A 25,000-nucleotide genomic window follows, 5' to 3' on the forward strand; every position below is an offset into this window, starting at 1 on the left:
TATAATAATAATATATATAATATAAATATATATCAATATAATACAATATATATAGAATAATATAAGACATAATAATAATAATATATATAAAATATAGATATATATATATAATATATAATATAATAATATATATTAATAATCTAAATAAATAATAATATATAAAATATGATAATATATAATATATATAATAAGATAATATAAATAAGTATATCTATATATAAATAATATATATATATATATATAAATATATAAATAGAAATATATATATATAAATAATATATATATATAATAAATATAAATAATATATATAATATATTAAGATATATATATAAATTAATATATATATATATATATATAGATATATATAATATATTATAATATATATATAAAATATATATATAAAATAATATATATAATAAAAATAATATATATAAATAATATATATAAATAATATAATATATAATATAAATAAAATATAATATATAAATATAAATATATATATATAAATAAATATAAAAAAAAATAAATATAATAAATAAATATAAAATTATAAAAATATAAATTATAAATAAATAAATATATATAATAAATTTATATATATATATATATATAAATATATATATAAAAATATATATTATATATATTATATATAATATATAAAATATAAAATATATATATATAATATAAATAATATATATATATATATTTATATTATTATTATATATATATACTATAATAGATAAATTATATATATTATTATTATATATATCTATATCATAAATCTTACCTCAAAGGTAACACCAGCACTCTCCATGAAAAGGACTAGCGCCCTACCACATACTCACCCCCAGAGCATCACAACATGGAAAACTCAATTGAGTATCATGCTGGACCACGCAGCTCAAACAACCCTACACACACACACACACACACACACCACACACACACACACACGCACACGCACACGCACACGCACCGCACACGCCCCACGCACATGCACATGCACACGCACACACACACACACACACACACACACACCACACACACACACACACACACACACACACACACACCACAATAAAAAATATATTTTTTATATATAATATATATAAAAAATATAATATGCGCAATAGGGGGCCCAAAAAAGGGGCGAAAAAACAGGGCAAAACCAACCAAGGAAAAAAAGGAGCCCGAGTAAGGCCGCGTGCCGAATGGTTAAGCGCGACTCAAGACTTCGACGGCAATCTGAGTTCAAGGGTTCGGTCCGGCCGGCGGTTCCCGGGCAAGGAACTCACCTTATTGCCTACCTAGCCACTGGGTGGCCAGCCAGCCAAGTCAAGTGCTGGTCCCAAGCCCGGATAAATAGGGAAGAATGATTACCTAAAAAAGGTACCACCGGCACCTCCGTGGAAAGGAACTGGGGACCCTACCACGTACTCACTCCAAGAGCATCACAACATGAAAAAAAATACAAATTTAAATATAATGCTGTGACCACGGCGGCTCAGGGCATGAACCACCGTAAAGAAGAAGATATATAAAATATAATATAAATATATATAGTATATATATATATATATAGATATATAATATAATAATATAAAATAATAATATATATAATATATATAATAATAATATATATATATATAAAAAATATTATAAATGATATAAATATATATATATAAGATAATATATATATATAAAATATATATATAATAAAGATATAATATAATATATATAGTATATATATATAATAATATATAATAATAAATATATATATAATAGATATATATATATAAATATATATAATATAAAAATATATAATACATATATATATATAAAATATATATATATATATATAATAATATATTATATAAAATATAATTATATATAAATATATAATATAGTATATATATAAAATATTATAAAATATATTAAAATATATAAAATATATTAAATAATATATTATATATAAAAATATATATATATAAATATATATCATTTATTTTTATATATTAAAATTAATTATATATATATATATATAAAATTTTAAAATATATTTTTTTTTTTTAAATATAAATTTTTAATTTAAATTTTTTAAAAAAAAAAAAAAAAAAAAAAAAAAAAAAAAAATAAAAAAAAAAAAAAAAAAAAAAAAAAAAAAGAAAAAAAAAAAAAAAAAAAAAAACCCCAAAAAAAACCCCCCAAAAAAGGGCCCGGAAAAAACCCCCAAAACCCCCCCAAAAAAAAAAAAAAAAAAGGGGGAAAGGGGGAAACCCCCAAAAAACCCCCCCCCACACACAAAAAACCACACCCCCCACCCCCCCCCCCCCCAAAACCCCCCCCCCCCCCCCAAAAAAAAAAAACCAAAAAAAAACACACACACACAAACAAAAACCCCCCAACCCAAAAAAAACCCAAAAAAAAAAAAAAAAAAAATTTTTTTTTTAAAAAAAAATTTTTAAAAAAAAAAGGGGGGAAAAAGGGGGAAAAAAAAAAAGGGGGGGGGAAAAAAGGGGAAACCCCGGGGGGGGGGGAAAAAAAGGGGGGGGCCCCTGGGGGGAATTTTGGGGCCGGGGGCCAAGGGGGGGGAAAAAGGGGGGGGGGCCCCGGGGGGGGGCCGGGGGGGGGGGAAAACCCCGGGGGCCCCCGGGGGGGGAAAAAAAGGGGGGGGGGGGGGAAAAAACCCCGGGGGGGGAAAAGGGGGAAAAAAAAACCCCCCCGGGCCCCCCCAAAAAAAAAGGGGAAACCCCCCCCGGGACCAAAAAAAAAAAAAAAGGGGGGAAAAAAGGGGAAAGAAAGGAAAAAAAAAAAAGAAGATAAAAAATAAAAAAAATTAAAAAAAAAAAATAAAAAAATAAAAATTTTTAAAAAAAAAAAATTTTAAAGAAAAGAAAAATAAAAAAAAAAAAAAAAAAAAAAAAAAAAATTTAAATTTTTTAAAAAAAAAAAAAAAAAAAAAAAAAAAAAAAAAAAAAAAAAAAAAAAAAAAAAAAAAAATTTTTTTTAAAAAAAAAAAAAAAAAAAAAAAAAAAAAAAAAAAAAAAAAAAAAAAAAAAAAAAAAAAAAAAAAAAAAAAAAAAAAAAAAAAAAAAAATTAAAAAAAAAAAAAAAAAAAAAAAAAAAAAAAAAAAAAAAAAAAAAAAAAAAAAAAAAAAAAAAAAAAAAAAAAAAAAAAAAAAAAAAAAAAAAAAAAAAAAAAAAAAAAAATTTAATTTTTAAAAATAAAAATTTAAAATTTTAAAAAAAAAAAAAATTTTTAAAAATTAAAAAAAAAAAAAAATTAAAATTAAAAAAAATTTTTTTTTTAAAAAAAAAAAAATAAATTTTTTTTTAAAAAAATAATATTTTTTAATATATATATAAAATATTTAAAAAAAAAATTTTTTTTTAATATTTTAAATTTTAAAATTTAAATTTTTTTTTTTTAAAAATTTTTTTAAAAATAAAACCAAAAAAAAACCCCCCCAAAACCCCCCAAAACACAAACACAAAAAAAAAAACAAAAAAAAAAAAAAAAAAAAACCCCCCAAATAAAAAAATATATATAAAAAAAAAAATTTTTATATTTTTTTTTTTAAAAAAAAAAAAAATTTTTTGGTTTTTTTATATATAAATATAAAATTTTAATTTTATTTTTAATTTTTTTTAAAAAAAAAAAAAAAACACACACAAAAAAAACCAAAAAATATAAAAAAAATTTTTAAAAAAAAATTTTTATAAAAAAAAATAAAAAAAAAAAATTTTAAAAAAATAAAAAAAAATATAATATTTTAATATATAAAAATATAATAATAATTTTATGTATAAAAAATTTAAAAAGGAAAAAAAAAAAAACCCCACACAAAAAAATTTTTTTTTTAAAAAAATTATATTTTTTTTTTAAAATTTTAAATATAAATTTTTTTTTATTTTTTAAAAAAATTTTTTTAAAATTTTTAAATTTTAAAAATTTTTTAAAATATATAATATAATATTATAATATTTTAAAAAAAAAAAATTTTAAATTTTTACATAAAAAAATAAAAAAAAAAAAAAAATTTTTTAAAAATTTAAATAAAAAAATAAATTAAAAAAGGAAAAAAAAAAAAAAATTTTTAATAATTTTTTCCCCAATCCCCAAAAAAAAAAAAAAAAAAAAATTTTTTAAAAAAAAAAATTTTTTTACATTTTTTTATATATATAAAATTTAAAAAACCCAAAATAAAAAATTTAAAAAAAAAAAAAAATTTTTTTTTTTTAAAAACAAAAAATTTAAAAAAATATATTATATATATATATATAATAAATTTTTTTTTTAAAATAAAATTAAATTTAATATATAATATAAATTTTGGAAAATATATATAAAAATTATATTTTATAAATAATATAAATATATATATAAAATATATAAAAAATTTTTTTTTTTAAAAAAAAAATTTTTTTTTTTGGGGAAAAAAGGGAAAAAAAAAATTTTTTTTTTTAAATAATATATATATATAAAAAAAAAAATTTTTTTTTTTTTAAAAAAAATATATATATATATATATATATAATATTTTTATATATATATATAAACACACACACACACCCCCAAACACAAAAACCCAAATTTTAATTTTGTGGGGGGCGGGGGGGGGGAAAAAATTTTTTTTTTTTTTGTGTGTGTTTTTTTTTTGGGGGGGGGGGTGTGTGGGGTTGTGTGTGTGTGGGGTTGTTTTTTTTTTTGGGTTTTTTTTTTTTTTTAAAATTTTTTTTTTTAAAATAAAAATTTTTTTTTTAAAAAAAATTTTTTTTTTTTTAAAAAAACAAAAAAAAAAATTTTAAAACCCCCAAAAAAAAAAAAAAAAAAAACCAAAAACCCAAAAAAAAATTTTTTTTTTCCCCCCCCCAAAGACCTTATTTTAAAAACCCTTTTCCCCCAAAAAAAAACCTCAGAGTGAAAAAAAAAAAAAAAAACCCAACCCACACAAAACCCAAAAAAAAAACCCCCCCAGATAAAAAAAAAGGGGGGGGAAAAAAAAAGGGGGAAGAAAAAAAAAAGGGGAGAGAGAGGGGGGGGGGGGGGAAAAAAAAAAAAAAAAAGGGGGGGAGAGGGGGGGGGGGGAGGAGGAGGAGGGGGGAAAAAAATTTTTTTAACCCCCACTGAGAAAAACAACCCCCAAAAAAAAAAAAAGGGAAGTGTGTAGTAAAAAAGGGGAAAAACCCCCCCCGGGGGGAAAAAAGCCCTGGTATAGATAAAAAAAAGGGACTATGAAACCTTAAACAACCCAAGAAGAAAAAAAAATGGGAAAGTGACAGCGAAAGGAAAAATCCGAAACGAAGAAGCCGGAAAGGGCCCTTTACGCCCCAAATTTCCCAACCCCGTAATGAACAAAAAAAACACAGAACCAACTCTCAAATAAAATCAAAACCCGAATGTTTTGACTTATAAAAATTAAAAGGAGGGCCCCAAACAAGTCCCCAAATTTAATAACCAATTAAATTAACTATTTCAATAAAAAACTCAATTTTATAAAAAACACAAAGAAGATTTATTAAAAGGGTTTTTGGGTTTTTAAGGCTATCAGATTTTAAGTAAAGATATAAAAAAAAATAAGACCTCTAACACAAATAAGGAAACTTGGCACTGGGAAATCAAAAATTTTAAAAAAACCCAAAATCAAGGTTTTAAAAGCAGTTTCACATATGAAATTTTAAAGAAAAATAAGGGAACCCCAAAGGGCCCGGGGAAATTTAAACATACGAGAAATAAAAGAAAAAAAAGTAATAAGAAAAAAAAAAAAAAAAAGAAAGAGGTTTTCCCAAAAAGATCCCCCAAGAATCACATTCAAAGGCCACTTTTCCACTAAACCCCAGGACCCTATGGCTTCGGACAAATCTTTCCAAGGGAAATAATACACCTTCCCAATACCCCAAAAGCTTTAATTTCCTCAGTTTTGGGGCATGGGATCCCCACCCTTTTTAAAAAAAAAAAAAAAGATGCAGCAGATGTAGTGGTTTTGACCAAACTTCAAAGATTTTCAATAACAACCCCCCATTGTTTCTTTTGTTGGGAAAGGGGTCACACAAAACCCAAAAAAATAAAATCAGGGAGAATAAATATCTAAGCAAAAAGAAAAAAAACAAATACCCAAATTTTTCACCAAACAACTTTGAGAAAAAAAAAAGCCAAAAACTGAAAAACCCCAACCCAAAAAAAAACAGTCCCAAAAAAAGATGTAAATACAAAAAAAAAAGAGAAAATTACATTTAAATAAAGAAACCCCCCCCCCAAATCCAAAACAAAAAAAAACCCACAAAAGATTTCCCCCAAGTACTCACAAACAAAAAACATTTCCCCGGACAGAAAAAAACCCCCAAGGGCAGAAATCCCAAAACATGAACTTAAAAATTACACCAAAGGGCAAAATTTCACCCAAAAAAACAAAAAAAAAAAAAAACAAACCACAAAAAAAAAACCCAAAAAAAAAAAAAAAATTTTCAAAATCCAGAGCCCAAACTCCAATTAAAAATGGACATTACCCCCACCCAACTTCCTCATCAAAACCCCACCACTACCCAAACCCCCTTTCACACACCAAAATCATATCCATCGGGCCCAACCCCATCCCCCCCCTCAAAAACAAATGTTAAAAAGGAAAAAAAGAAAAAAAAAAATTAAATTTGGGTGATCACAAAAAAAGATAATAATAAGGGAGTTTTCAAACTTGATGTAAACTCAGGAAAAAAATTTTAAAAAAAAATTATAGAAAAAAATTTCATGATTTCACCCCAATTTTAAAGCAAGAATAAGCCTGATAAATGAAAAAAAAAATAATAACTTGGAATGCACATTCATCCAAAACCAAAAAAAAAAAGAGGAACTTTTTAATATTCAAAGAAAAAACCCGGAATAACAGCCTTAAAAAGAAAACCCGGTTAAAAGAAAAAGGGGCAAATTTAATATAAAAAATTAATAATAATAAAAAAAGATAGACCCTTTAAACAAGTAGATTTGGGGGGCCCAGCCCTTTTTCCCTTAAAAAAAAACTAACAAAATTTAAAAGAAAAAAAACTAAGGGATAGAAAATTTAGACAAGATAGAAACAAAGGGAATCAAAAAAAAATTATAGAAGTAAAAGGCTAAAATTTTCCCCCTGAAATTAACCCTTTTTCAATGTAAAAAAGCAAAAAAACTGGGAAAATTTTCCCGACAAAAACACAAACCCTTAAAAAGATCCTAGGAGAATTCAAAGTCACCCCCCGTGCTGGAAAAAAAAAACAAATCATAGACAAAAATAAAAAAAATTGGTTGAAAGCATAAATTTTAAAAGGGGTAAGCGGAGAAAATCTAATATTATTTAAATCCAGAAATTTAAAAACTAGAAAATTGATTTCCCCAAAAACCCCTAAAGAATCAACTTTTGATTTTTGTAATTGCATTAAACCCCCCTCCAAGTCATTTTCAGATTAAAAATGCAAAGCATTTAAAAACAACGGAAAACCCAAAAAAATAAAAGATAAATTTTCATCAAGATAAAAAATTATTTTAAAAAAGGAAAAAAAGGCATTATACTAAAAAAGGGGTGGAAGAAAATATCAAAAAAAACACCCAAAAAAATATAGAAAAGATAATTTAACAACCATAAAAAAAAAAAGCAAAAAAATAAAAAAGATTGGCACTAACCCCAAAAAAGGTTGGTGGAATAAAAAATTTCCCCCAAATCCATAAAAAAAAAAAAAAAAAAAAAAGGGGATTTAATAAAGGAGGGGAAAAAAAAAAACAAACAAAACCAAATTAAATAAGAAAGGGGCAATTAGCAAAAGTAGATTAAAAATAAGTCAATGAAAAAAAAAAATCTTGGGGAAAAAACTGCAAAATCAAAAAAACGACCCAAAGGGAAAATCTGGGGAAATTTTATTATAGAAACTAAACAGGAAAAAAAAAAACAAAGAATATCCCTTTTAAACAAAATGATCGCCCCTTTAAAAAAAATATAAAAATAAATTAGATAAATTTAAAGAAGGGAATTTTAAAAAAAATAGTATTTCAAAAAACCTGAAGAACTTTTTTAGACAGAAAAAAAAAGGCTATTAAAACCCAAAAAAAAAAAAAAAAATACAAACGAATTGGACAAAAAACTAACTTTAGTAGAGCTAAGAACAGTAATAAAAGATGCCAAAAGTGATAAAAGCCTACGGCCCAGACGAAATTCCTTACGAATTTTATAAGAACATCCCAGACAACGTGACAGAGTCAATATTAACTAACTTAAACTCTTACTGGACCAGAGGGGAATACCCAGAATTATTAAAAAACGTAATAATAAACCCAATAATAAAGCCGGAAAAGACCCATCAGAAGCAAATTCATACAGATTTATAAGCAGAATTTCATGTATTGGCAAAATATATGAAAACAAAATAACAAAATGACTAACAACAAATTAGATAAAGATTTAATAGGCTTCAGACCAAACAGAAGCACCATTGATGCACTACAAATAATCGATAACCATATAAACAAAGCATTCATAGAAAAAAAATATACAATAATAGCAAGTATTGATCTAGAAAAAGCTTTTAATACTGTCAATCACGAGGAACTATTGATAAAAATGTCAAAAATAGGAATAACAGGAAAACCCCTAAAATAGATAAATAGTTTATTAGAAAGAAGAACATTCCAAATAATAATTGGTAACCAAAAAAATCAGATAAAGCGATAATACAAAGTGGAGTACCCCAAAGATCACCAATAAGCCCAATATTATTCAATATTCTAATGAATGACTTAGATTTATCAGAAGGAGTTGAAAAAACGACAACATAACCTTAGTAACAAGCAATAAAAGCCTAATAGAAGCTTCCATTAAAACAGAAACAGAACTACAAAAATTAAAAGAATGGGCCGATTACTGGGACTTGAAAATCAATTTTACAAAAAGTAAAGTAATGTGTTTTTCAAATAAAAATATAAATCAACTTCCAAGAATAAAAATAGACAATACAGAAATGACTACATTCATAGCCAGAAAATTCTAGGCCTAACATTTGATGCTCCCAGACTAAAGTGGAAAAAACATATAGAAAAAATAAAAGTAGAAATATTAAATAGAATAAACATAATGAAAAAAACAAAATGCCTCACTAAACTGGCGAGCAAACAGAGAAAATCTACTACAATTCTATAAAATATACATAAAACCAAAAATAGAATATGGAATGACAATCTATGGAGCAGCAAAAGAAACAGAATTTTTAAAAAACTAGAAACTTTACAAAATCAAGTACTTAGATGTTTCAAAACAACCCCAATCACAGTTCTTCAATCAATTAACAAACATTCCACCACTATTAATTAGAATTAAAGAACTAGAATGCATACAAATGATGAAAACCTTAAATAAACCTAATAACATGCCAATAAAACAACGAACAATAAACTGTATAAAAGAATACAACCCTCAAAGAGACAAAAGATCACTGTTACACAGAGCTACTAAAACAAAACAAAAAATTAAACATAGACTTAGCCCTAAATATAACGTCAAATATACCCCCAACACCCCCATGGTACGATATATCCGAGAATATACAAACAAACTTTACGAATAACAAAAAAAAAAATACCCCTCAAATAATCATTAACAAACAAGACCAGGAATTAACAAATACTATCTATAAAGATTACAATAAGATTTTCGGCTCAAAGTTAAAAAGAACCAGAACCAACCTCAGCAGCATCTCCCATTCAAACAAAAATATATAACACCTATTTGGAATTACCCCCTAAGAATAGAAATCACTCGATGCAGAACTATTGCCATAAAACAAGGACTAGTATATATAACAAACAACAATTTAACACACACAGTAATACTAAGAGACTCACAGTCGTCACTACAACTAATGCAAAACCCCAAACCACAGGACTACAAACAAATCACATACGAAATACAAAAGCAAATACATTCATTCTCAAACACAAAACAGGAAGATAATGTTACAATGGATCCCATCACATAAAAACATAGAGGGAAATGAAATTGCCGATCAAGCCGCAAAGAAAGCTCATGAGATAAACGATCCCATATCCATATCACAAGGCACGAAATATACTATAAAAGAAATTAAATCGAAGAACTTAAAACAGTGGGAAATACATATTAAAGGGAATCTTGAACACAAATAATTATTTCATCAAAGATAATGATCAAAAACCCATGGATTAGAGCTGAGTACAGAAAACTAGACACATATTTAACAAGAATAGCCACCAAACACACAAGACTGAAACAACACCTATACAGAATAAAGATGGAAAATGACCCTTTCTGCAGATGATGCAGGAATCAAGAAAAAGTTGAACACATGATACTACATTGCCCAAGATTCAACTCTCAAAGAACCAAACTAAAACAGGCTCTCACACAAATTAACATACGAGATTTTAATACGAATCTTCTGATAACAGGCGCAGACCAGCCATCAATAATAACGCACTACATATTGAGACATACAAAGATTTCCCTACAAAGAACAAGATTGACATAATATAAGCAGCAAAATCCAATAAGAGGAGGATCCAGGGGATATCGACAACTATAGTCTAAAACCCCAAAACAAGAAAGAAGAAGAAGAAGAAGAAGAGAGCACAAGCATCCATTGAAGAGGAAGGAAAGGCCCCGAGAGCACGTTCCTCCCCCGCCGAGATTTTTTCCATAATGAGAAAACGTGGATTTCGTCTGCTTGGAGACGCTGACGCACCCACGTTTGGGGGGGAGAAAATCTCGCTCATTTGGCTTATTTCACCGCCTGCGCTGCCTATAATCGTTATTCGGGGACGACTAAGCGACGCGATAATCACGGGTTGACTCACCTCTGGGCTTGCAATTGCAGGGAAATCAGTCCATAACACGAGAAACGCGAGAAATGACGTGTTGGCCGTGGGTTCTGCCGGCGTCCGAAGTCCTGCTCGGACTACTTTGTAAAAAATAGTAAATTTCTCTTTTCTTATCTCCCGTCGTGTTTCTTTGGGTGGGGTTAATTATCACAGTGATTGATTTATGTTGTAAAGAGGAGATTATTAGGTGGGACTCCTATTCCAGGCTATGTATGTTGGTCAAGATTTGGTATATGTAATGTGTAAAGAGACAATCTCGTTGTTTCTTACGCATAAATTAAGGTTGTAGATGGCGCTGAGGTTTTGAATTGCGCCATTTCAAATAAGAGATTTACTACTTCTGCCTTTCTCTCAGAACTCGCTCTCTCTATTTCTCTCTTTCCTTCCTCTCTTTCACTCCTTCTCTTTTATCTTTCTCTTTCCTCTTTCTCTCTCTTTCTTCCTTCTCCCTCCTCTCTCTCTCTCTCCCCTCTCTCTCTCTCTCCTCTCTCCTTCCTCCTCTCCCTACTCTCTCTCTCTCTCTTCCTTCTTCTACTCTCTTTCTCTCTCTCCCCATTCTTTTCTTTTCCTATCAGTACTTTCTGTGTTGACTTCCTCTACCAGTGTCTTTCCAGGAGTTTCTTGTCTATCACTTTTGAGTCCTTTGTCTTGTATATTAATTTCTGTTCTGGTATCTACGTATATATTCTGTTTTATAAACTCATCTTCAATAAGCTTTCCTCTTTAAACCTCTATTCTTTTCTACTTCTCAAAATAGAAAAAAGAATGAATATGAATAATCAGTGTAAAATATGACACTGACACTCAAGCATTACATTCTTAAAATCACATCATTTTGAAGATTGATATTAAATCCTCAGTGAAATTAACTGAATTGTGAAATTATTTTCATCTTATTTTTCATCACTCATCTTCTCTTGTAAGTCTTCTTGGGCAAAGTAAATATGTAGCTAAACTTTTTTCTAAAGAATTATAGTGAGATTATATAATAACGCATCCATATTCTTTGTAGATATTTTCCTTCTCTTGGAGTATAGTAATGAAAGTCTTATTGCATTATTCATTTATATATATATATATATATATATATATATATATATATATATATATATATATATAAAAAATAAAAAAAAGGCCTTTTTTCTTCGATATTATCGCTTACTAAACCAAAATGCATATGCACTGAATGGCATAGCTAAAGATTTTTCACAAATTATATGATATATTTATCCAGACAGGTCAAAAGGAAGCAAGCCAGACTAGATTGCTTGGTTAGCTGTGGTGAGTCTGTCTCTCATTTAGGATGCAGGTCAGTTCAGTAGAAACTCATCACTTCAACAAATGATATAAAACCCTTCATCCTAAGTGGCTGAATGTGAAGCACAGTTTCATTGAGGTTATTAGAGGAGCTATTTATGATAAATCAGGCTATTTGATAACTTTTAAAGAAACTGGAACAGCATATATCCAGGACCCTTTCCATATGGTCTCAAAGCACTCAGTATTAGAATCACAGCAAGGTCATCTCAGCTATGGATTGTCCCATTTATATTGTTAAATGATGCCCTGTTCTATCCTATGCTTTTGTGAAAACTGTACATTTTTCCTCAACCCAGCATGAAAGTGACATTTCCTTGTTGGGTGATTCCTCTGTACTTAGAAAACCTCTTTATTGTTAGCCAAATAAATGTATTCCTCTAAAAATTCATATGTTAAGCACTTTATAACAGAAAGTGATGATGGGGGTTAATGGTTAAAACAAGGTCATATAGCACTATGGTGAAGTATTGTGGCATAAAAGGTAAAAATGACTCAATGATTAGGATAAGTGGACAGAAGAAGGGGACAAAGGGAAGGAAAGGAGAGGGGAAGACCCTGCAAAATTGGCCCCTTAGGGTGACCCCCCCACCCCACCCCTTTTTTTTTTGCCCATAGTTCTTTAACATTTGGCTTCTAGACATTTCCATGTAGTGTTGAAGGACTAAATTTTTGCTTTTACAAATATCTTATATTGTCCTGTTTCTTCATTAACATTATATTTTATAAAAATCTCTCTTACGCTATACTTTATGAAATATTTTCCTGTAGCTTAACTATGAGTGAATATATTTGAGTACAGAATAGCATGATTAATGGTTAAAAGCAAGATAATGTGCTAGACATCTAAGGTCATGTAGCACTATAGTTAATGTTAGGGAAGGGTGGTTGAGTTAGTGATTAGTTGTCTAAGCTGGGCAAAGGAATTGGTGAGTGAAAAGGTTAGGGTTCGGGTATGGTAAGGAGTTAGATTAGATGAAGAATATGTATGCGTTTGAGGAAAGAATAGGTTTGTTGAAGCAAAAAGCGTGGGATTCTGTAAGGATGTCTGATAGGTGGGAGGTCGGTGAAGGGGGGATAGGTGGGGAAAGCAGAGGTACGAGTTGTTTCAAAACGTGGGCACGGCAGTAGGATGTGTGGGATTGGAGTGTCTGGTGGTGTGTATGACTTTATGAGAGTTAATGAGTTACATAAGGGATTCACGTGCGTAAGGAGGGAGTGGAAGGGATAGAGGGGATGGTGGGAGGGTTAATGTGGGCGGGTTGGGGTCGGGGGGGATGGGCTGTGTTGGGAGGGGGTAGGAGGATAGGGTGTAGGGGGGATATCGTTAGGAGGAGGATGGATATCAGCAGTTACTTGGAATGTGGAAGGAGCAGGAGTTGTAAGATTTGGAGGTTGAGTGTCAGTTTTCATTAGGTAATCTTGAATATTTTCAATGGTTTCTTCTTCTGAGTTGGTTCGGGAGTTTTGGGGGATAAAGGATTTCTTGTGAGGGGGGAAGAGAGGACTGGTGTCTCAAGCATAGGAGCAAAGGAGGTGGAGGTGATTGTGTGGTAGGGGAAGAGGGGGTGAACGTTTGTTCTGTCTGTTACGGGTAGTGCGAGGAGGGAGAGGGAAGGTGTTGGGATTGTAGTGGTGATTGAAGTATCAGTAGTAGAGATTGGAGTGTCTGGATTTAGGATGGCAAAAGAGTTTGACTGGGGAAGGTAGGAGGTAGAAAGAGGGGGTTAGATGTGGGGGGGGGTGGGTTTAGGAGAATTGGTAGAATGAGCAGTATTACTGGAGTTAGGGAGTAAGGGAGAAACCACGTCGACGTGCTTCTTGTCTGGCTTCACGTAGTGTGAGTCCAAGTTTGAATCTGAGAGTTGCTACCTCAGACTCAAATTTATAGGTGGGAAACCTATAAATACATTGGGGGCCCACGTTGGCACATGTGCGTGATTGTGCAGGGCAGTTAGATCGGTATGGCCAGGTTGGGCACATAGTGGGCATCTGGCTGGGGAAAACGGCAATGTTTGGCTGGTGTCCTAGACGCCAACAATTTTGGCACTGATTTGAAGGGGTGTTGGTATGGACGAACAGGGAGGATTCTCCTCCTATGTAGATGTTAAAGGGAAGTCATGCCTACAGAAGGTAATTTTGGCTATGTTAGGGGTTTCTTTGATGACCTCTGGGGGGAATGGAGTAGCATTGTATGATGTTGCATCATAGTCTGTGAGACAGGCAAGTAGATCTTCTCCACAATCTGACCAATCTTTCTCATAGATGGGCAATTTGCTGGGGAGATTGAAACTGTTCCGGTGCAAGTATTGAGGGTTGGATGGGGTTCTGCAAGGATGGGGTTACCATATAGGTTTGTTAGTTTTGTTAATGCTATAGCTTGGTTTTCGGATGTTACTGTGACAAGACGGGAGCGGTCAGGTCGGCTACGGAAAGAGACTTTACCTACATGTTTTTGGAGACATTGTTGGAAGAGAAGGGTGTTGTCAGAGTAGGGAGCTGTGGGAGGGATCACAAAAAATCGGTCCCATTTGGCTGCGCTGAAGAGGGTATTCAAAATTGTTGTAGAGATAGGGGTAGTAGAAGGGCGGGGGCGTGACGAAGATGGAGTAGTGTTAAGGGAGGTAGTGTTATGGGGAGGTGGGCAATAAGGCTGTAAGGTATTAATAAGGGAGGATGGGGTGGTTGATGTTGGAGGTTGTGGGGGTAGAGGTGTTGAAGTTGAGATTGCTGGGAGAGTGGAAATGTTCCTTAAGGGTTGATTGTTGGCTACTGTACTAGTAGGTATTGATGAGGAGGTAGTTATTGCAGTGTTCGGAGCCGTGGTCAAAGGAGAGCCTGGGGTCAGGGAATCTGGTGGGTTTACATCGTTGGGGCTACTTTGATAAAGGGGCAAGCCTCATTGCCCCTAATAGTGGGATAAGTTTTCATTACTGGCCATGGTAAGCCTGGATTATGTTGGGGATAAAAACAGTCCACCCTCAGGGTCCCCTTGAGAGGTAAGCGCTAGATAACTAAATCAGGGAATACCGTGCCCATGGCTCCCTCAGGCCGTTCAGGACTGGCACAAAGTCAGCCTTTCATCCTTTCAGCACGGCTCTCACACCTTAGGAGGTAGATAGCAGAAGGGTTTGGTGAAGGGACAGAAACGAAAAGTGGGAAGGAAAAAAAAAAAGACCATGCAAAATTAGTTGAGTCCGAGGGCTGAGTCCCAAGGTTGGGGAGTTCCCCATCCCTTGGGTCCCAGTCTCCGCTCCTAAGCCCCCCCACGACAACAACGGGCAAGGGATTGGGGGGTTGAGTACAGAATAGCATATTGTAAATGACTTTCTATATCAAAATTCCTTAACTTTAAAACTAAAGAAATTAGTTTGCCAAATTATTTGACAACAATTTAGTTATTTTCCTTTAACTAGTCATAAACCAAGATATGGTTAATGGTTATTGCTTAAAATGCAAATAAATCTGCTAGACATTGAAGATAATCAAGAAAGTTTCTTTAGATTATATACTTTATTACGAAATGTGATGCCAGTCCAATTACAGATAACTATTTTACATTCTCATATACTATAAGAACTAACAATCTGTATATTCAGGAGTAAACTATAGGCTTTATATATAAAAAAAAAATAATAATTCACTGTAGCTACACAAATAAAACTGTTGTACTTGAATATGTATGCTTTTTTTTCCCTTTCTTTTTTAATATAATTGACTAAACATCTATTCACTATTCATATTGACATTCAATATATGGTATGAATGATTGAACAAATTATCAGTCATGTTTAACCTGCTGATGTATACATGCCTTGTCCATTTTGGTTTGGCTCTATCCATATTTCTTTCAATTTTACAAAATGAGATATTGGTAGGCATACCTAACTTAACCTATTTATTCCATTCCTTGAAATTTCAGAAAGAAATTTTTTTTTTTTTACTATTATCATTGTTAGTAACTTTCTAATAATAATAGTATTGTTAATGAAAATTGAAAAAGTGAAAAACTTCCTTAAAATTCCAAGAATGGGGAAAACAGATAAACAAGCATTCGCAAGTTGCATTGTACTCGCACCTGGATTTCCAAAAGTAAAGGGAATGAAAAACAAAATAAACACACAGATATATTCATCTACATAAAAAAAATGCGGATTTTAAAGTTCCATGGCCCGAGATGTAAAAATAATAACCATAATAAAAACTAATAAAATACAATTTTTTTGGTTATCAAAAGCATATACATATAGTAATGAGAACATACATATAGAAATATGAACTTGATCATGTCTATAAAGAAATCAAGAACCAAAGACTAACTATAATATTGATACTTTATTTCTTATCATCTAAATATCAAATAAGATAATTTACTCAAAGTTAATTACATATGGTTATATTTTTTATTATTCACTGGACATTTTCACAGTAAAACAGCCTTTCTGTTAAGCTAAGTACCAAGAGTAACACAGGAAATACTAGGTACATAACTTCTTTTTAACATATTTAATACTTCTCTTCCACAAAAAAGATATCTTAGAACTCATAGAAGTCAGGTTTCATTATTTATTCCTTCTCAAAATAAACACTTAAAATGTTTTGAAGTCGAGAAAACGAAAATTAGGCCTGTCCTGACATCTGTTTAATTTCTGAGATAAGGCGACGGTTGTACTCTCTTGGTTTCAAGGGGGCTGCAGGCTACTACTGTCGTCTTCAATCTGCTCTCATCCCTATGGAAAGCCAAAAGGAATGGGTTTTCATTACAAACATTATTATCATCATGAATTAGATTACTACTACTACAACTATTACTATTACTATGGTTATTGAGACGAAGAAAAGAAGAAGAAGATGAAGAAAAAAAATATATATATATAAAATATACTTATATACATATATATATATACTTATTATTATTTTTTTTTTTTTACAGAATATTTTTGTAGTCATTAGAGAACTGAAGATCAAACTAAGCAGCATGGAAATCTAAACCAAACTAAACTCACATTGTAAGTCTCCATTTTGACACGAAGCTTGAAGGAAAAGTTCTTGAAAGCTGCGTCTGTGAAGATGTTTTGGAAGTTGTCTGGGTTATTCTCTCGCATGAAGCCTAGTTCTGAGCTGGTGGTTCCAAGGAGCATCTCAGCCTGATCTTGGAAAACTGTTACCCATTGATTGTCTGATATATCAGCAAGGTTGGCCTGCAGGGGAAGACAAGAGGAGAAAGAGATTATATGAAATGGAGCGTTTAGGCTTTTAAAAAGGTTATCTTATAAGGGAGGGGGGGAAGTATACAGCAAAATTAAATATTTTCATATGAATGATAACTCATAAAAAATAATTCTCAACATAAAAAAATATATCACAAAACTCACAGACAACATCAATCGCCAGTTGAAGCTATCATATTCGCGGTTACACTTCTCACATCTGTAAAGACCATTGTTCATGTCGACCACCTTCTTGTTGCAACCATCTGAGGGACAAGCTGAATAAAGACAGTTCTCCTTGCGTATCAACACAACAGAAGCCTTTGTGGTGTAATAATCAGCTTGATCTCCACTACCCAAGTTCTCCAGCTTGGCCTCACCAAATGTCTTGAAGTTGGAGCCCATACCTATGAAAGAAGGAAGGATACACATTTTAGAGAGAGACCAAATAATAAACGATAAAGGACCTAAAAAATTGAATGCTATTCGCAGTTCCCAATTTAAAAACTTAATTTTTTCTATATCTCTTAAATAAATATCTAGCCATAAAAAATTTCTGAATTATGTTACTCTGCTAGATCTTTAAATGATCTTATTTCATTTTATCTACCTTTTCTTACTTGATTACTAATACTAGACAATATATTATGATTAGATGATGATATCTGAGGTTTCTCACCTGCTGAACCACCCACACGCTGATTGGAAAGGTTGACTGTCTCTGCTTGTGTTGCTCCATTATAAAACCACCCTTCAATTTGTGGGCCTCACGGATATCTGGTTGATTACAAAGCCAAACATATCAAAGATAATTATTATAATGAATCAAAGTTCTAAGTACAATACTTACAAACTGATTTCCCCCCCCCCTTCTCTCTCTCTTTTTAAGCTCTTTTGTAGGTCCTGACACTGTAACATGAAGATAAAGTGAGGGGAGAGGTAAAACTATTTACATCATAACTATTAAAGGAGGAACTACAAAATACCTGTAGTTTGATGAGGACAGCAAAGACAAAGAACGTCATTGAAATCTGACATTTTGCACCCTCACAGCCAACACGGGTTGCTGTTTCCATCAAAGTTTCTGTTGACGCCCAAAGGGTAAGACGTACCTGAAATATAAGCGTTTACAAACTTGTGACCTTAATCACTTCATTACTCAATAAATGTTCAATAATTCTGATCATGACCAAGTTATCAATTTTATCTAAATTTATTCCTTTATCAAAAGGTAAAAAATGTAAAATCATAAGAGCGAAACTTACCTCTCTATTTGTATCACACTACCTGCACATCTCTCTTCCTAAATTCTTTGCCAGAGGCCTTTGATTAATAGAGGCTACTTCATAGCATCCTTGCACACACCATAATATCTGAAATGGGTTATAAGGAAAATAAGTTAAATAATAATAATAAGTATAACTAATTTTTATCGTGTACAAATAAACATCTCTTTTATTATTACCAAGGGAAAGATAATCTAAATAGAAATCTTGCCAAATATAGTTAAAAGTATTACCATGTGAAAAACTAAACAATGGTCAGTCACTCAGCACTTCCAAGGTGGAATAAACATTAGGAGACTTAAAAAACAAAAAGCGATACAGTAGTTCATGGTTGAAGGAAATCAATGTCATTTGTCATTAAAATAAAAACTCAACTAAAGGATGCAAAGAACTTACCAATGATGGTTCTTTCTCAGAGACTCTACTGACCAAGGACAAAATTGAAACTGCATGCTGGCAAGTCACTAGCTTCATGCAGGGAGTGACCTGTAGATTCACAAACTTTAGATATTCACTTATCATTTATCAAATCAAACGAAAAACAAAATAAATTATAGCAAACTAGCTTGGTGATAATTAACTATATGTCATGTAATGATCTTTTAATTTGTGTCAAAATTACAGCAATCTTTATGTCTGATATATGATATTATAAATATAATATATTAATACATTATATGATATGATAAGTATATATTACTATATATGTTATATATATACTACATGTAATATATATATATAATGTATATAATATTATAATGTATACTGAATATATATTATGGAGGGATACTTAGATATTCATAGATATATTAGATAATATAATTATATATTATATAAGATATATATATAATATAATAATATATAATGTATATATATATATGTATATATATATATGTATATATATATAATATATATATATATATATACAACAGATATTAAAAAATCATACCTCTGTCATCTTGTTGAAAGTCATCTCATAATCATTATTGAGGTTGGAGTACTGTTTGTTGGCCGTTTTCAGTGTGCATCCACTGATGTAATACACTTTATTAACCTGTTGATAGAAAATGGAGTTAATGTCACAAACACCACAAGTAAATCATAAATTCACATGGAAAGGAGGAGGGGGAGGAGGATCCTTTGCTATATTGTATACCTTACCTCAATCATATCCATGAACTTGTCCACTTGTTCATTGAAAGCAGTAGCTCTGATTTCTCCAGACTCATCCAACAGGTCCATCGAGAAGAGCTTTCCTTCGCCACGAGAGTTTGACCAAGTGCGTAGGTCTGACTTATGGGTGACACGAGCACGGATGGTCCACCTGTTATTGATGATTTTTAATTAGTGGGTGGAATCTGGTGCAGCCTTTCTGAATGTGGTATACAAGTCTCAGTCTCAGTCTCTCTCTCTCTCTACTATTCAGTAGACATAGAAGATAAAACTATTGTACACCAGAGAAACATTTACTTAATTCAGACAATTTAACTATATTCATAGAAATAAAAAAATATTCTTGATCCTATTATTATTATTATTATTAAACTATAATAATAGCAGTAATAATTGTATTAGTAATAGTGTCTATTCATTTGACTCTGTTTGCTGGTTTGAAACTGTAAATTTATACTTTAATTTCTGAAACTGTCCTATGTATGCAAATTCCTTAACCTAAAAGTGTACAGTTTAGATACAGAATAATTTCCACATATAAATGGGTAAAATTTACCATAAAAAAATGTATCTTTTAAAGAAAATCAAATTTCATTATGAAGGTTTATAAAATGAAGAGTAGTGATCTTTTAAGTAACCAGAAGCCTGCAGGTCTTATCAGTCAACAAGGTTACTATGGTCTCAAAGTGGATGTTGCCAATTGTACACATTCTTCAAAAATGTACCAACCACCTGTTTTCTATGATCTGTACAGAAGTTGTAATAGTCCTTTCTTGTACCTCTAAAAATTACTTTATATATTGCAGAATAAATGGCATACATTATCATCAATAATATTATTACTACTAATAATAATTAATAATAATAAAAAAAATAACAACAACAACAATCTATAGTACCAGAACTCACTTGTTTTGATAAGGTGTAAGCAAGCTGATGGGGTGAACATTACCCCCTGCAGGAGTTCGTGCTGGAGATGAGGTTGTGTTTGGAACATTGCGCTGGGCTAAAGGATTGCGTTGGGGTGCATCACCTGTAACGGTCAGCAGATCAGGCCCATATTATATAAGAGAAAAATAAATCAAAACATTGAGGTATCCAAAGGTGGGATATCCTGATAATCAAAAAGTAAATTAACATAATACAAAATGTTAAAACAAAATATTAAGCTCTTCTATGAGAGAGAATACGAGTGAGAGAAAAAAAAAAATGAGAGAATATGAGAGAGAGAGAGAGAGAGAATATGAGAGAGAGAGAGAGAGAGAGTGAGAGAGAGAGAGAGAGAGAGAGAGAGAATATGAGAGAGAGAGAGAGAGAGATATGAGAGAGAGAGAGAGAGAGAGAATATGAGAGATGAGAAGAGAGAAGAGAGAGGAGAGAGAATATGAGAGAGAGAGAGAGAGAATGAGAGAGAGAGGAATATGAGAGGGAGAGAGAGACACGAGAGAAGGAGAGAAGAGAGAGAAGGAGAGGAAGAGAGAGAGGGAGAGAGAGAGAGGAGAGAGAGAGAGAGAAGATGAGAGAGAGAGAGAGAGAGAGAGAATATAGAGAGAGAGAGAGAGAGAATGAGAGAGTGAGAGAATGAGAGAAGAGAGAGAGAGAGAGAGAGAGAGATGAGAGAGAGAAGAGAGAGAGAGAATGAGAGAGAGAGAGAGAGAGAGAGAGAGAGAGAGAGACGAGAGAGAGAGAGAGAGAGAGAGATGAAAGAGAGACTGAGAAGAGAGAATCTGGAGAGAGGAATCTAGAGGAATCGAGGAGAAAATTGAGAGAGAGAATTAGAGAAACGTGAGAGAGAGAATATGAGAGAGAGGAAATGTAGAAGAGAGAAGAGAGAAGAGACATCGGTTGGAGAAATAGGAATAGAAAAGGAAAGAACAAATGTTTGATAAAAACATTCTAAAGAACAAACAAAGAAATGAGAAAATAATTCAAATCTGCAACTGTCACAATCCGTACATTTGGCAGTAAAGGTGTCACTCTTGGTCAGAGCACCTCCTGCTTGGTTCTATTAGGGTCAAACATTACTGGTTCTCCAATCTTGCCTCCAACTTCCTCAGCTGTTTGCACTACGGTCAGGTCCAGAATGATCAAAACCTGAAATTAAATATGCAAGTCCAACCTGTAAAATCCATTACGGTTGCCAAATTTGTTTAATTCGTAAATTAGGACACGTCCTGAGGTTCCATAATGTTTTCCTAACAAATTTTCTATAGCTCACAAATTCTATAGAAATATCTATCAACTTTACCTTCTTATTGTTCTGCACTGTGTTGCAAACATATCTGTTCATTTTGATGATGCAGTTGTTTGCAATCTCTCCACTTGCCACCTTGCTATTGAGCTGTGTGGCCAACATGGCAAAGCTGCTTGACCATTTGCCATCGGAGAGCAAGATGCGGAAGCGCTCCTGGGCACCATTTGGCATCCTTTTCATGGACTGTAAGCGGGAGAATAAATTTAATGCACATATGTTGAATATACATATTTGTAAGTACTTATGTTTGTAAGAATGTATATAAGTATTTAACTATCTACTTAATAATATTCAGGTAATAATAATAAAATCATAAATTTTCATACCCAACACTGGTTCTTAAAGCCATGCAGTATATTATTCATAATTCTGCCGAGTATGTATGTATACAAATCACATTTTAATAACTCACCAAGATCTGCACAATGGGATCTTCTGGGTGAGCCCCATTGGTAATATCCTGTTGGTGGAAATACACGAATGATTAATCAAAAATAATAATAATAATAATAATAATAATAATAATAAATAAATAAATAAAATAAAATAATAATAATATTGGCAGCATCCATATCACTTCCCCGTTTAGTCAAATTATGTACATGCACTGTTTTTACTGTATTATGTAGATTAACTGATCTGACTCTGATGCCTTCACCTGTTTGGATTTTCATTTGCTAAAATGAATTACAGCCAATATTGCATCCTAATTAACTATCAACATGGCATCTTAATTAACTATTAACATCATCAAATAACAATGTCATTGCTGATAAAGATGTGTGTGCATTCAGCCAAGTTGTATATGTAATCAATCAGATTAAAACAAGCAAAATTTATTAATCAATAAATAATTATATAGCTTATATATTATACAGATAAATAATTATAATTTTTACCGTATGAACACACTAAGGTAGGACAAATTGAAGATAATATTCTTGTAGAGGAAAAAAAGTTTTGGTCATCAGTACAAGAAATGATCTGCACACATGAATGGCAATGCCACAAACAAAGGAAAATTAATGCAGAAAAAAATGCTCACAACCTAAGTCCACTTGCACTCAGTGGCCCCAAGTTTCAGCTCTACCTTCCCGTGCAAACTGAGGCGAAAGACAGTGTTTACACACAGATGGCTCCCCAATGACATGTCACCAAGGACTAATTTGCTCTACCATTTTATCATTTTTTTTTAAATATTCTATTACAACAATCATAATGTCAAAAATATTAACCGAAGTGGTATCAATACCATTACAAAACATATTTCACATAAATTCAAGGAATACAAAAAATAGGTACACTAATTTTCGCACTGTTAATCAACTCGTTGGTGTAGACATCAGACTGTGTGTGTGTGGGGGGGGGGGGGGGGGGAAGAAAGAAAGAAAGAAAGAAAGAAAGAAAGAATGAAAAAGTACATGAATTCAGGGCCAATCAGGAGGGGGGGACTTTTTTTTTTTTTTTTTTTCTTTCCTTTTTTATTCCCCATGTCATTGCAAATTTTCGTGTAAAAATGGAATCCAGATTTTTTTTTTTCTGCCTGGCTAATTGATACAGATAAAACAACATAACTATACCACCCGAAAATGTAAATATATAAATTCTCCCACCGACATTTACAAACACTATTGAATTAAATCGAACTTGCCAAGCCATGATCTAGCACCATCACCACAATATAAAAGTAACACATGAATCTCAAAATGGGAGTCTAAACTTAATAATTAGCTTAAATCATAAATTATTAATCATTAACTTAATTACTTATCATCAACTTAATCAAACCTATCAGTAAAACCAACTATCGTGTCCACAGAGACTTGCGTGACTGCCACGGCCTACATGCCATTAACACCCCAGCAAAGACCAATGAAAAAGTTTAAAGAGCTTCTAGATCAAGGGGAAGAGGGGGGGAAGGGGGCTCATGGGGTATTTTCAAGAAGAGGGGGGAGCCGTGTGGAAATTTGGATGTCAAATTAACCCTTTCCTGACGGGTAGTATTCATAAATGGCCCGGGCCTCGCTGCCGGGGGCTTATATCGTCACCCTAGCATGCGTGACCGCTCATGCCAAATACCAGCATCCCATGCCATTTCTTCGTAATACTACAAGCATATGTTGTATTTTCAGTTATCATTATTTTCTAAAGTCTCTACTTGTCATATTTCCTGATAAATCAAGACTGAAGGATATTGTTATAAAGACCCCATAGCTGATCATTATTCGCTCTATAGTCTAAATAAAATAAGCAGTGTGTGGCATCATGGAGTTGAAATCTTTATTTATTTTTTTTTTTTTTTGTATAGTAAAAATGAGAAAGTGCTAAAAACAACTTAATAATCACATTTTCAGTGGCAGAAAAATGATATTTTGCCGTGATTGTAAAAAAAAAAACTCATGGCATGTCCATACATAACCCATGATGTACGTACATGCCCCCGGCAGATAGTCCAGCCAGTTAAAGTGAATTTTATCTTTTTTTGTCCAGCCAGTTAAAGTGAATTTTATCTTTTTTTGTCCAGCCAGTTAAAGTGAATCTTATCTCCCTTGACTGGATATAATTACCTCTCACATATATATAGGGTGAGATTTGTCAAGGTAAAGATGCATTTGCCTGAAACTAAAAAAGTTCTTAAGGTCGCGTTTTCCGCTACGTTGGCAAGGTTCGTCTATGGAATAAATAGAATAAGTGAAAATAGATAGATAAATAATGAATGAATAAAAAGGCAGGAAAGGTTAGGTTTGGGTTTTCGGAACGTCGCTCTCGGCATCAAATTCCTTTTTTTTTTTTTCTTTTTTTACAATTTCGATTAATTTCCTTCCTGAGACCATCTATCCGTCAATTTTCTGGAAATCATAAAAAAAAAAAAATTTAATTTCCGCTTCGC

At 31.6% G+C, this 25,000-nt stretch overlaps 1 protein-coding gene and 1 pseudogene across 1 annotated transcript in view; both read right to left on the reverse strand.

The window, feature by feature from the left end:
- LOC119574154 overlaps nucleotides 1–11,122 on the reverse strand; it is a gene marked incomplete at its 3' end in the record, with an annotated part of 15,378 nt that extends 4,256 nt beyond the window's left edge. Inside the window, 1 exon segment of the mRNA XM_037921248.1 lies at nucleotides 10,847–11,122.
- A 5,179-nt stretch (nucleotides 11,123–16,301) lies between these two features.
- LOC119574155 overlaps nucleotides 16,302–25,000 on the reverse strand; it is a 9,293-nt pseudogene continuing 594 nt past the window's right edge.

This window comes from Penaeus monodon, chromosome 6, assembly GCF_015228065.2.
Source record: "Penaeus monodon isolate SGIC_2016 chromosome 6, NSTDA_Pmon_1, whole genome shotgun sequence".
Classification (NCBI taxonomy): Eukaryota; Metazoa; Arthropoda; class Malacostraca; order Decapoda; family Penaeidae; genus Penaeus; species Penaeus monodon.